Below are 14212 nucleotides of genomic sequence, written 5' to 3'. Positions count from 1 at the left end.
TGTGTGTGTGTGTGTGTGTGTGTGTGCCTAAGCCAGGGAATGGCAGGCCAGGTGCTAGGGTTTGCTTTCCTTTTGCTGAGCCAGCCGTAGTGTTGGATGTGTGCCCCCAGCCAGCCCAGAGAGATGGGGCTGGGGGCATTTCATCCTGGACTTCCAGGTTTAGCCAGCCCAATGTGAACAGAATGAGAGATGTGGTCTGACTTATCTCCAAACAATTTGCAATTCAATTTGACAAGCATTTATTAAGTGTGGGCTCTGGGCAGGGCCCTGGTCTAGACAACAAAGAGAGACCAGCTCTCATTCCTTGTCTCATGCCAGACCCGAAGGGTAGGAGGCCCCCCACCCCCTTCCAGTCAGATGCCCACTTGGGGCTTGGCCCTCACACATGTTGCTTCCATGAAACACACCCTGAGTGCCTGGCTCACCTCAGGAGCAAAGCTCTACCTGACTAACGAAATACCGCCTGTCTTTGGGCCCCAAATCCCCCCCTCTCCTCCTCGGTTGTAATTCCCCCCTGCTGAGGAGGCTGAGTATCAGTTTCTGTCCTGAAATGCTGGCATCCCAGATGTTTACTAAGCTGCTTTGATATTCATCTGACCCGATGCCCATCTGGTAGGGGGCCGCTGTCCCGGAAAGCCTCTCCTTCCAAGGCTGTCCTGGGCTTTAGTGAGGAAGCTGAGCCTGGACCTGTTTGAGGAAGTTTTCTTCTTGCATGGCTTGCTAGGGAGGTAGAAAGACCTGATGACAAATCCATCCCAGATGTTTGCTGGCTGTGTAACTGAGCCTCAATGTTCCTGTCTGTAAATTAAGGAGGACAATAGGAGCACCTACCTCACAGGGTTGTTGCGAAACATCCAAAGAGGTCTTGTGTGAAAAGTGCTCTACAAACCTTCAAGTGTTGTTCTATGCATCTGTTGTATATCAGACGCTGTGCTATGCTGGGGGAATGACAGTCCTTTCCCTCAGGGCACTTATGTTCTATTGGGAAATGGGTGACTGCCAGGTTCTCAGGTAAATAGAGAATAGAGAATATATACAGCAGAGACGTAAACAGAGAATCTGTGAACAGAGAGTATGCAAAGTGATTTAGGGGAGGAAGCTGACCCGTGGCCAGTTAGGAAAGGCCTTTTGAATGAGGCCCAGGAAAGAGTCTGGGGGGGATGCCCACCCTTGTGGGGAGGTCATGGGTGATTGGGGGACCAAGAAGGATCAAAGGTCAGTGAAAGGGTAGAAAAGACTGGGACCGTACGCCTCGGATGGCACCTCAAGGGGGGCTGCTGTTCGGGGAGGAGGGCATGGCTGAGGCTGGAGCACTCTGAGTAGGTCAAGGCCTGAAACCCCACGAGTCACCTGCCATTGCCAGCAGCAGAGACACGCAGGGAGAGGCTTGGGGATGGAGGTGTTGGAGCAGAGCTTGGGGGAGCCCTGGAAGGGACACGAGGGAGAGGATGGGAGCTGGCAGGCCCCTTGGGGAATGGACACCAGCCTTCTCTTCTACAGAGCTGGAAACTGAGGCCCAGAGAACAGATGGTAAATTGAGTAGCCCCCTTACCCAATGGTGCTCATTGTCTTGTCCCTGAGGTGTTTTTAATGAAAGGACCTTGGGCCATGGACACCTTTCTCACCATGACAAGCATGCTTCAGTCGTTGTCCTCCTGTCCTCTGAGGCCATCCCAGAGGCCTCATATTCTCCCATATGACTTACCAAGCCATGCCCAACCCTCCCTCCCCAGACTGGACGTCTGCAGGGCTGCACTGGGCCCATGACCTTGACCAGATGCGGGGCCTGTTCTGAAGGATTTATAACTTGGAAGGAAAACTTCTCTCCAGGCCCTGGGACTCCCTTAGGCCACAAACCCTGAGGAAGCCCATCCTAGGCACACATGCCTTCTCCTGGCTGGGGAGCCTGGCACAAAAGCCTCCCTGGGCCCTGCCGTCATGGAGCTCCCAATCTAGGAGGAGAGAAAAGGCAGCTGAACAGGAAGATGTCACTGTCAGGGAGTGTTAGGGAAGACCACTGTGGCCTGGACTAAGGAGCTGGTGGGGAAATCGAGACGTGCCCAGAGCCGCCTTCTGGAAAACGGAGATAACAAAAACTGGGACCTCTCCTCCCAGGGCCTGCCCAAACTCCTAAAGAAATGAGCATTTGTGTCCTGTTTGGGGGCAGACTGAGCAGGACAGGAATCCCTGCCCTGCCTCACCCACCTGGGGGCCGGGCCAGGCCTCAAGGAAAGGCCAAAAAGAGGATTGTGGGAGCTGGGAAAGGAGATGAGAGAGCTCAACGGAAAGACAAAAGTTGTGTCTCCCGCTGTGATAGGACTGTGCAGGGGGAGGACATCCCTCCGTGTTGGAGCTGCAGGCTTTCTCCTGGGGTGCAGACTGTTCCCTTTACGCAGCATCCCATCAAGCGATGCCCCAGAATGCACCCCGTCCCAGCCCTCTAGGCTCCTTCACAGCCCAGCTCTTCCCAGGCCGACCCCCCTGCCCTCTCTGGGTCACTCCCCATCGGCAGGTAGGACCCACCCCTCACTCCCCACGTCTTGTCTGCTCTGTGCTCCATGTCATTCCTGCCAGCAGAATCATATGTGGCCCGCTGGACAGCCGGTGCTTTCAGATATGCTAAGTGTGGCACAGAGATTGTTTCACTGAGAACATCAGCTTTCAGGAACAGAACATGGTTCGTTTCTGCCTCTGCAGCCCAGGTCTCCCAGCTTAACGAGCGTCTGTCAAATTGAAGCAAACATTGATCAAGCACTCACTGTTTGCTAGCCGCAGCGGTGCTTCCCAGCCACGGTCTCTGAAGGGCTAAGCTGTGAAAAAATGATGATATTCACAGTCGTGTCCGACTCTCCGTGGCCCCATTGGGGGTTTTCTGGGCAGAGATACTGGAGCGGTTTGCCATTTCCTTCTCCAGCTCATTTTACAGATGAGGAAACTGAGGCAAATAGGGTGAAGTGACTTGCCCAAGGTCCCACAGCTAGTGTGAATAATGATGATGATCGCCACCATTTCTGTAGGGCTTACTATGTGTCCGGCACTGTGCTAAGTGCTTTAGAATCACTATCTCTTTAATCCTCACAACCGCCTTGCATTGTCAGGGTTGGGAAGGAAACTGAAGCAAAATGGAGAGAAGTGACTTGCCCAAGGTCACAGAGCTAGTGAAATGTCTGAAGCTGGATTTGAACTCAGGTCTTGCTGACTCCAGGGCCAGTACTTTATCTGCTGCGCTGGTTCCTCGGTTAAAAACCAGAGGAACATCTTCCCTCTAAGCCATGCTGGTCTGCCCTGGCAAGAAGAAGGAACCAGGTGGCCCACAGGCTCTTCCCCCATCCTCCTCCTTCACATGTACAATGTATAGGAAGGAGGACAGTGAAGTCATCTAGGGAGAGTTTCTCACACTTGCTCCCACCCACCGGAAGAGACGCCTCCAGGATCAGGGCTGGTCATACATAACAGAGTAGGAGGTTGCCAGTATGGCATGCTTCAAAAATATCTCCCCTGGATTTTAAAAATTCACAGATATTTTTAAGTATCTGTAGCACTTGCAGCTGTGAGATGCGGTGCCAGCCTTCACAGCTCACTTCAACCTGGACAAACCGTCTCATCAAAGCAAACCAGCATCAGAGATGGACCACAAGAGAGGAGGGGCGGCAGAAGCCCCTGGCCCTTCATTTTGCCACTGGGGAAGGGAAGATCATTTCAAAGATTGGCTGAGTCTCAGGGCTGGAAGGAATCTCATCCAATCTGTGCCTGAAAAAGAACCCCCCTGCCCCCATCACTTTCTGGGACAAAGGGCCCTGCCAGCCCCCCCACCCCTTGAGACAACCAGGGGAAGCCCATTTCTCCAGCAACCCATTCCACTTTTGGATGGCTCTCTCCCCTCACCAAAGATGGTCCTGCCCAGAGCACTTTGGCTGGAGGGGCCAATCAGAACCAGGCTGAGTTCTGTCCCACACGACAGCCCTTGGACACCATGATCACGATGTTCCTCCTTGGGTCCTCTTGTCCAGGCTCCACAGACCCAATTGATGGGGCATCATCACCCGGAGGCCCTTCCCTAGCCCAGTGACCTCTGGACACTCCAGCTCATCCTCAGGGTCCATCCATCCTAAACCTTGGCACCCAGAACAGAACACAGTCATCCAAGTAGGATCTGACCAGGGGAGAATATCACCTGTTCATGCCTGATCTTCCCTCCCCTCTTACTTCAGCCCCAGCTCATGACATCTCAGGGCTGCCCTGTCACACTGCTGACCCAGACTGAATCTATCATCTGCCATATGCAAGGGTACCCAGCGACTGACCAAGCCCAGAGTTTCTGATGGATTCCTTTGGGGCCAAACAGTTCTAGAGAAATCACATCAGATGTCCCAACTGACCACTGCAGCTCCATTCCTTTGGGGTTAAGGCACTGACCCCCCACCCCAAGCTCCTTGGTTAAGATAAAAACACTCCCAGCAAGGGCAAATATACCGAAGCTCTAAAATCATCTGTGTCAGATGCTAAGCAGCTAGTGGGCAGGAGTCAGAGAAACCTGAATTCAGATCTGGCCTCAGACACTTACTAGTGCTGGCTGTATGTGTGACCCTGGGTACTCTGCTGCTTCAGTTTCCTCAACTGTAAAATGGGGACAGAACAGCACCTCCCCCCCCCCCCCAGAGTTGTTGTGAGGATCCTTGAGATAATATTTGGAAAGCATTTGGCTGGCACATAGTAGGCACTTCATAAATGCTTATTTCCCTCCTTCACCAATTGGATTCAAAGCCCCCACAACCCTCAAACTCTGATCCTAGGCACTCTGCTTCCAGGTTGTAGCCAAATTCTGAGTTCTGGGGCCCCTTGAGTAACTGGAGGCCCAAAGATGTTTTCTGTCCACCCTCTTCCTGACTTTGCTAAGCAAAACCTGAGGCTTTGGCTCTTGTAGGCATCATGGGGCCTGAGGCATGACTCACCCAGCCCTGGGCGGGGACAGAGGCAGGGCTGCTGGGGGTGAGTAAATGGCTCCTGGCGCTGGTCCTCTGCAGCCTGGGAGTCCAAGGCTTCCATGGGGGAGGCGCTGCTGGCTTTTCTCTCAGGTGCCATCTTGGTAGGAATGAAAAGCTCTGGCCCCAGCCTCCTCAGGCTGTCCTCAGAAGGCTATTGATGGTGTTGGTCCTTCCTTCTCAAAGAGGACCATGACTTCAGGGAGGTGATGGCGTGACACGCAAATGAATTGAATTGAAGCGAAGGAGGGCCTGGCAAAGTCACCAGCCTCACTTTCTCCTCTGATGCCATCTGGGTTCAGTGGCCAGATATAACCGATGTGTGGCCCCAGAGGAGCTGGAACTGGGGCTTTGCTGCAGTCTTGGGATGGGAGGAAGGAAGGCAGGCTGGGGATGCTGGGGATGATGAGGAATCTCACTGAAAAAGGAGGTTCCTTCTAATAAGCCCTAGCCTTGTACATGTGGAGAAGGGTGAGGAGATGGGCAGGATTTCTATTTCATCAAAGGAGGGTCTACTACGTCTCCCTCTTGCAGACATTCTGAGCCACAGACCTGACCTCTGGTCCATGACAGCCTCACCTGTCCACCTTTGCCCCGTGGGTGCATTCATCTAGGCCAGCCACATGCAGGGTGCAGGAGAGGGCCACGCCACCTGGCAGTTCCGTGGGAGGCAGCATCCAAAGCCTGGATGACAACAATCCTGGAGAAGGTAGATAGAACTTGGAATTCCTGAGAAAGGAATTCCCCTCTGCAGGGAGCTTGGGATTCAGAGGAGCCTGGTGATGGGCCCTTCTGCGAAGCAACAATCTCTTTTCTGTGGATCTGACTTGGAGGGGAGTAGTCTGGCCCTGTGGGCCAGGGGGTAACATCTCCATTGGTGGAGGGGTTCTGATTCCATTTGAGGGGGTGGCAAGTAAGGCAGGCAGGAAAAGGGTAAGGTGAGGAAGGGGTGGGGGTGTAACAGAGTTGTTTAATGTTCTCTTTGACCTTTTATCTACTACCAACTATTGCTTGGCCTTGAGGGGAGGCAGGAGGGATCCATGAGCCTCTGCCATAGTGGAAACTGCCCGATTTGGAGGAAAAGACAAGGGTTCATGTTGTGGCTCTGCCATTTCCTGTCTGTATAACTGGTTAAGTGACTTCTCTCTGGGCCTCAGTTTCCCCCTCTGAAATATGAGGAGCCCACACTAGACACCAAGGTGCCTCTCAATCCTAAACTATGAAATGAAGGACATAGAATCCCAGGGTATGAGTTGGAAGGACCCTCAGAGGCCCAGCTCCTCCACAGTAATTCCTTCCATGATGTCCCATCAAATGGCCAAGTCAGCCCTGACTTGTAGCAGTAACTCCTTCCTCTCCCTCCCCAACCCCAGGCCAAGATGGTAGCCCCAGCCTCTAGGCCTGGGCCTAGGCAAGAGACATGGGCACCAATCTGTACTTGACTGTCCAAGGGCCAGAAGTTCTGGAGGCTGAGGCCCACAGGAAGGCCTACTGAAGTCAGATAGAGAGGATGGGACTTAGGATGCCCCGATGTCATTGACTGTCGACCCAGTGAGTAGTGTTCCAAGACTCAGCCCAGTGCCAGGCACACAGCAGGTGCATAATCAATGTTTATTGACTTACTGACCAAGTTCCCTTAAAGGCACACAGGTTTTCAGAGAGGGTGAGGAGTCACTCACTCACTCATTCAGTCCATAAGGCTGCTGTGTACTGAGGAGGGCAGAGCCTTGGGGAATCTGACATGAGGTTCCTCAGGTCCTCCCAAAGGGTAATGCAAATACTTCAGAAGCCAGAAACCAGGACTCTGAGTCAGGATGCCATGTGGGGATGCCCTGGGTGCAGGCCTGAGAGTGAGCTGAGCCTGGGGGGTGCTGGGGGTGGGGATGAGAAGCAGGGGGAAGTGACTCAGTCTCCCCAAAATAAACCCCATCAATGCTCCACCCTTCCCTGAGATACAGCCCTCAGCCCTGGCCTGTTCCCCACTGCTCATTCTGCCTCCCTGGCAGCCTTCTGAGATCAGTTTTTCCAAAGAGTGAGCTTACATAGCACAAGAGATGCCCAGGGGCTCGCTTCTGATTGGGGAACCCCTTGCCCCTGTGCCAGCCCAAGCCAACCCTAACCTGTCCCTGGGCCAGTTAATTCACTCCTATTTAGAACAGTCCTGGGCTGAGCCAGCTTAAAGGGTGAGGGTCCAATGAGCAGGGCTTGTCCAGCCCTGGAGGCATCCAGCCCACCTGTCAGTCATCCAATCAGCACTGCCCTGGGTTCCAGAATGGGCTTGTTCATCAGCTGCCCTGGGCCAGGGAAGGACAAACCCCTCCCCTCCAGGCATTGTCTTCCCTGATAAGGAATAGAAGTCTCCTGAGGGCAGGGACTGACTCACTTTTGTGTCTGTATCCTCAGGGCTTAGCCGCCCCCCCTCCTCCGCAGCTGACACTTTCCTCTGTGTTTTCCTTCCCTCACTCAGTCCAGGTAAATCCATAAAGCTGCTGTGTGAGGAGGAGGGCAGGGCCTTCGGGAGTGTGACCATGAGGCTCTGCAGTTCTCTGGGCCCTGGTGGTTGTGATGATGGCTCCTGGTTGGAGCAGGGGGACGGCCGGGAGGCTTCACAGAGGGACAGACCCTACAAGACTGTGTCGTTGGCAATGTAGTGGTCTAATCGGCCCGTGGACTAATTCACTGGGAACCCAAACTCCTTAAAGGCCACCACTGGAAGCCCTCTCACCACCTCCTCATCACCCGTTACTCCCCTCTGTCCCACTAGACTGGCCTGGCACTGTCACAGTTGTGAGGGCCCTTAGGACAGAGAACATGGGATCGTTGGACCTGAGAACAGTGAGTGTTGGAGCTGAGAGGGATCTTAGCACGGGGGATGTCTGGGCAGGGAGGAGCCTTAGCACTGGGGATGTCAGACAGGAAAAGGCATCGACTTCTCTTCGCAGTTAAGTCATAAAATGGGACGAGAGCAGATGTTTCCACCCTTCGAGGGTCTTTCCTGCTGCAGGCTCTGACAGGAGACCTCGATCTACTTGGCTCCAGGGAAAGCAGAAGGAAACGATAGTGTCTTAATCCAGAAATTCTAGACTAAAGTCTGAAGTATCTGAAGCCAGAAGTTCTAGACTCAGGTCTCAGCTCTAAGATCTTGAATTCTAGATTCCAAAAAGCTAAAGGGATCTCAGAGGTCAGCTAGTAGATGCCTTTCATTCTGCCGATGAGGAAACAGTGACTGGCCAAGGGTCACACTAATGGCAAGTGGCAAAGCCCCTTTTAAACCCAGGTCCTCTGACTTCCAACCCAAGGCGCAGCAAGATTTCTTCCTGCTCCCTGGGCAACCTTTAGCAGGGTACCTAGGGTCTCTGGGTCTCAGTTTTTCCATCTGGAAAATGAATAGCTTGTTTTAGATGACTCAAGTTTTCATCTCACTCAATCCAATTCAAAATGTATCTATTAAGCACCTACTATGTGTCAGGCATTGGGTATACAAAGACGAAAAAAGGGGAGTTTACAGTTGTGCTGGGAGCTATAACTTTAGTGTAGATAAGTAAATATGAGGTGATTGGAGGTGGGAGAGCACATCCGATTCTCCAGTCAGGCACGGCCTCGCCTTAGAGGATGAGGAGGATTCTGATACTGAAGGTGAAGAGAACATTCACTGGAGGCCTGTGCAAATACCCAGTGGCTGGAGACAGGACATCACATCATTCAGCTGGGCAGGAATCTAAAGGGGGAGGGAGTCACATGGCTTGGGAAAAGTTCAGGCTGGAGGGAGGACCTGAGCCTCCCTGGCACCAGCAGGACTGTGGGGACAAGGGAACCGAAGGGCACAAAGCTTTAGGGCCATCTCTGGCCCTGAGGAACTCGAGTCTGGAGGAGGGACCAGCTAGGTTCTTCCAAATCCTTATTTTATAGGTGAGATAACTAAGGCACAGGGAAGTTCAATGGGTAACCTGTTCTTCCTCTTCTCCTCAGGGTCCTCTTCTCCTCAGGGTCCTCTTCTAGAAAATGAGGGAATTGAACAGGGAGGGGGGAAACCTCACAATAATCTAGAAAAAACAGACAGTGAAATGGACTGCCTTCCAGCTGGAGAGGTGGGAATAAGGGGCGCTGAATACTGCATACATCATCTGAGCAAGGGTTTGGTGGTTTGTTTGTTTTTTGGTTTTTGGTTTTTTTTCTGTTACAAGGAAGGTTTCAATTGTGGGGAGGGGCAGGGGCAAGGGGTACTATGCCTAGAAGTGGATGTGGCATATAGAGAGCCAAAAGTATCAATAAAGTATATAAGAATAATAATGGAGGGAATCAGACCAGACCATGCCAACGGCCCTCCCACCTCTGCCATTTAATTATCCCAAACCAGCCTCATGCCTGGCCACCACATGATAACTGGGGGGAACCAGGAATAGAAACACTGATTTCTTAATTCTCCAGCCCACGTCCCCATGGCCAAGAGATTAGATGAGCCCAGGTCTCTCTCCTCTCCACTTTTCTCTCTCTCCTCTCCTCCCCTCTTCTCTCGATCCCCTTTGTCAAGTTTCTCTCTTGCTACCTTCTCCCCTCATTCTCTCCTCTCTCCTCACACACTTTTCCTGAATTTCACTAAACTTGGCCTTTACCTCTGATAACAGACGCCTTGAATTTCACCTTGTGAAGGGCCCTTCCTCTGCAGCTGGCGTCCAAATGGGTCAAAGTTCTGTGGAATGTCTAGAAAATCACTTTCCAGAGCCTGCTTTGGCACTGTGGGAAGCATCCCTTTTGGCTTTGCATCATCTCCCTCATGCAGCTGTGGAAGACACATTGGGCTGGTTGTCTTGACTGGCACATAGTAGGTCCTTAAGAAACGCTAGTAGAATATATATATTTGCGAGGCAATGGGGCGAAGTGACTTGCCCAGGGTCACACAGCTAGTAAATGTCAAGTGTCTGAGGCCACATTTGAACTGGTCTTCCTGAATCCAGGGCCGATGTATCCACTGCGCCATCTAACTCCCCTCCCCCGTTTGTTTGTTTGATTGAGAAGCACACAAATAAAACTCCGCCCCAGACTATTTTTTCTTTCCCTTACCCCCTTCTCCCCTCCCACCCCACTCTGTTTCTCGTCTTTGCTCAATCCCCAAGGAGATCAGAAGGGTCAGGTGCTAAGATCTTGCTGCCTGTTCTGAGCAGGTGAACTTTCAGGACGGTGCAGAGGAAGGTCAGCAAAGGAGAGAGGAGCTGCCTCCTCCTTCACGAGAACAGCTGCATTTCCAAGTACGTGGCAAACCTGAACTCACTGTCTTTCTCATCATCTTTACTCAAAGTGAAAGTTTTGTCTGCGGTAAGAGGTTGGGAAGTGTAGGCGGAAGTGAATGAGCAGAAAACCCGGGAGCCTAATCTTGTCACAGAGCTGGGGAGGGGCGAGGAGGAGGGGGAGGGCCGGGGGGAGGGCGGTAACCGCCCGGAGCTCCGTCCGTGTACCTGGGCTGGGGGAGTGCTCTGTAGGGTCCCTATCCAGCAATCATCTGCAGGCACCGACATTCTAACATACCAGAGGACAAAGTGTGGTGGAGGCAGCGGTGGCCTTGTGTGAATACAAAGTTTCTTTTTTCCACTTACGTTAACTTCCCTCCGGGGATCCGAAGGGCCCTATTCTCCGATCCCCTTTGTTCTCTTTCTAACGTTTCACCGATTCCTGGGTGTTTCCTTTTCCCCCACTTCTCTGCTCTCTCACTCACCATGCCCCCCTCCCCTCGTAACCAAGAAGGAGAGGCCGATGAAACTAAGCCCCACGTGGACCGTGTCTGAAAGGGCGAGACACCTCCTTCCCCTCTAACAGGAGGCTTCCCCGCCGGCTACTCAGGTCACAGTCACGCATGGGAAGGTGTTCTCCTCGCACCTCTCCCCGCCATGGATTTATGGAGGACGGGCAGTCATTTTATCAGAACCCGAAGGGCCCTCAGAGGTCCTCTGATCCACTCTCTTAATTTGGAAGAGGAGGACACTGAGAACCAGACGGGGAAGGTGACTTGTCCACGGTCACTCGGCCAAGCTTCTGACTTCAGACCCAGGCCCCTTCCCACAGTAATGCAATCTGTGTTATTGACAGGACCACAGATTCACTGGAGTCTAGAGAGGACGGCCAGATTTGGGGGAATCAATGGAGGCTTAGCCTGTCTGTAGTTGGGACCAGGGCCATCCTTATCCGGGAAGGGAGGCAGGAAGGCTGCCAGCTCACTGGCCCTCCTCAGGGAGGACTGGTGAGCTGCTGCTGCCGCCGCTGCAGGGAGCCAGAAGTCCCCGGGGCTGGGCAGGGAGCCACTTGCTTAGCTTTTCCTTGTTAATTAACTGACTGCCTGATAAGATTCTGATTGTACTGAGGCCTGGAGCTCAGAGTGTGGCCGTCCTAGAGGACGTGGGGACCGCTCCAAGCCTGCGTTCCCTTTACCCAGGCTCCCAGCCCTTGAAAACCTCCTAAGACAGGCCAGCAGCTGTTTATCAGTCAGCCTGGGCAAGGCCCAAATGACTGTCATGTGAATTCTCAGGTGGGTCAGGCAGACCTGGGAGATAGACACTGCGCCTTTAACAGATGACAAAGCCTTTCTTCAGAGCGACCCTCAAGGATCTGCCATCTTTACAACCCTAGTGTTGAGGGCCAAAGGAGGAGCAGTCAGGGTAGTCTAGGCCAGTGTGCTGCTTACAAAGAGGATGCTTGTTCTTTGTGATTTGCCAGGTGATTTTTGTCTTTGTATCTTAAGGCCCGCCTGGTCCCACACCTGGCACATCACCTAGGAAGGAGGCTCTGGAGAAGGGCTTCCGTCCATCTGGGTTAAGGGCAAAGGAGATAATGGCTGTTCGACAGAAGCTGCTGGCAGGCTCTAAGATTTACCAGCCTCTTGAGAAGCAGCCTCTTACATCCACCCTGAGAGATGCCCCCTCCAAAGATTTTCTTTGTTTTTCAGCTTAGGAAGCCGGTCTCAGAGAGTGGAAGTGCCCAGCCCAGCAGCCCAGAGCCACAGAGGGACAGGCTTCTCCCTGCCCCCACTCCCCTTCCTCCCTCCTGGGGAAGGTGTTTTCAGTCCTCCTCCTGGAGGCCCGGGAGCCAGGCTTCCCAAGTGGGCCAGTCCTCTGCCAGGCTTATGTTTACAAGACAGCTGTACTTGTTCTTGTCTGGGATTCACTGACACCTCCATCCTAGGGCCTCCCCTAGAGCTTGCTCACACCTCCAGCAAGGGGCCCCATCAACACTAGGCCCCAGAGGCCCCCATTATGAGGGGATATGCCCTAGAAGGGGACTCGTGGTCCAGGATGGGCTCACCTCAGATCCCTGTGAGCTCTGAGACCTTGGGCTTCTGGCTCAGTAGGCAGAAGTTAGAAGCCCCCCCCCCCGGCCCCCGCCCCAGCTCCTTCTCAGGCTGTTCATCAACAAATATCTATTAAGCGCCTGTGATGTGCCAGGCACTTTGCCAAGCACTGGAAATACAGAGAAAGGGGAAAATAGTCTCTGCCCTTCCAGAGCTCACAATCTCATGCACCAGCGATGTACAAACAAGGTCTATTCAGAGTAAACTGGGAATAATCAATAGGAAAAAGCACTAACATGGGGGGGGGGTGCAGGAAAAGGGCTTCTTACAGAAGGTTGGATTTTAGCTGAGACTTGAAAGGGGTGGGGAGGACTGAGGAGGGAGGGCATTCCAGGCAGGAGGCACAGCCAACACAAAGCCATGGTGTTGGGAGAATTACATGGGAAGGAATCAGCGAGAAGCCTGATTCCATAGACTACCTGGAGGGGAGAAATGTGATGGAAGGCTGGGAAAGGAGGGGTGGGCAAGTTATAAAGAGTTTTAAAAGTCAACAGAGGATCTTAGATTTGATCCTGGAGGTAACAGGGAGCCAGTGGAGCTTATGGAGGGAGGGAGAAGTGATCTAGTCAGACCTGAAGTTAGGAAGATCACTCTGGCAGCTGAGAATAGACTGGAGTGGGGAGAGAATTGAGGTGGGAAGACCCACCAGCAATAGTCCAGATGGAAGTCAAGGAGGGCCTGTCCTCAGTGGGGCAAGGTTGCCGTGGGCATAGATATGCCCACTGGCCGTCATGGGTAGCTCAAGGTCTTTCTTCACCTCTGGGTCAGGGTCACTCAGTCCTCAAGTGACTTGAATTGAAGAAGGAGGAAGGGGTAGAGCTAAGGAGCCTGGGATGTCCTTGGCAGGCACCCCTCCCTACCAGTTGGTTCGTCTGGGTTGTTTATAAACCCAGTGAATTCCAGTCTGCTAGCCTCTGGCTGTGTACCTTGGGGCTGAGCTGGGCACTTATTCATGCTTATTTGTTCGTCTGTTATTGTTGTTCTAAAACGTAATTCCCTTCCCCCCCCCCCATTAGAATGCCCTTATGGGCCTAAGGTCTGGTGCTGTTGTTCTACTCCGTTTACAAATCAGTCAGGTAATAGCGCACCCCAGAAAGGAGCTGGCTCTGTCTGTGTGTGGCCTTCCTTTGGTTTATTTTTAAACCTTGGAATGCAGGAGGAACATGCTGTTCAGGTCCTGAGTGAACGTTGTTCTCCTCCAGGTGGCTGGGGGATGACTATCACCCAATCCAGGAGCCCACGAGAGCCTTGGCCCTTGGCTGGCAGGGCTGGACCCCGGTGGCAGCGGGCTGCTGGCCTTGCAAAAAGCCACACCAAGGCCCTGGGCAGCTCGAGGCCACAGGCTCTCTGCAATGAGCGTGGGGTCACCGGGCATGCTCCATGATGGAAGAGCCAGTGATAAAGAAAGCCCTTCCTGCTCCCACCACGTCAGAGGAGGAGAGGTAGGGGGCCGAGGGGAGACTGAGGCCCCCGCTGAAATCCCAGCCCGGCTCTTCATGCTGCGCAAACGGGGAGCTCGCGGCCCCACTGAGGATCATTAACTACAGCGCCTGTCTGCCAGAGCTGGGTATGGCTCACGAGAAATTATGCAACCCAATGAGCTTTTAGGAAGTACCTACTGTATATAAGGTGCAGTGGTTGGGGACCAGTGACAAAACCAAACCAGCCCTGCCCACAAGGAGCTTACGTGATAATGGGAGCACACAACTGCTGTTAATATTCATAATTAATAATAACTAACATTTTATCATATAGGGGGAGCAGTCCGTGGAGGCGCTAGGAGTAAAAGAACAATTACAAATACAGAGGAATAAATCAGGGAAGGCTTCCAGTAGGAGGCTGTCCCCTCAGCGTGCCTCTGACGTAGAGGTGAGGAGCGTTCTAGGTCCCCAGG

The 14212-nt window shown here is 53.0% G+C and overlaps 1 protein-coding gene across 1 annotated transcript in view; it reads left to right on the top strand.

Moving 5' to 3' along the window:
- OSBPL5 (oxysterol binding protein like 5) overlaps nt 1-14212 on the top strand; it is a 112361-nt gene that overhangs the window by 1448 nt on the left and 96701 nt on the right. The window lies entirely within an intron of this gene.

The sequence above is a fragment of the Vombatus ursinus genome, unplaced genomic scaffold (genome assembly GCF_900497805.2).
Source record: "Vombatus ursinus unplaced genomic scaffold, bare-nosed wombat genome assembly UNPS02014790.1, whole genome shotgun sequence".
Classification (NCBI taxonomy): domain Eukaryota; kingdom Metazoa; phylum Chordata; class Mammalia; order Diprotodontia; family Vombatidae; genus Vombatus; species Vombatus ursinus.
The sequence above is the reverse complement of the archived record's forward strand: the minus strand, read 5'-3'. Positions and strand labels throughout refer to the sequence as shown.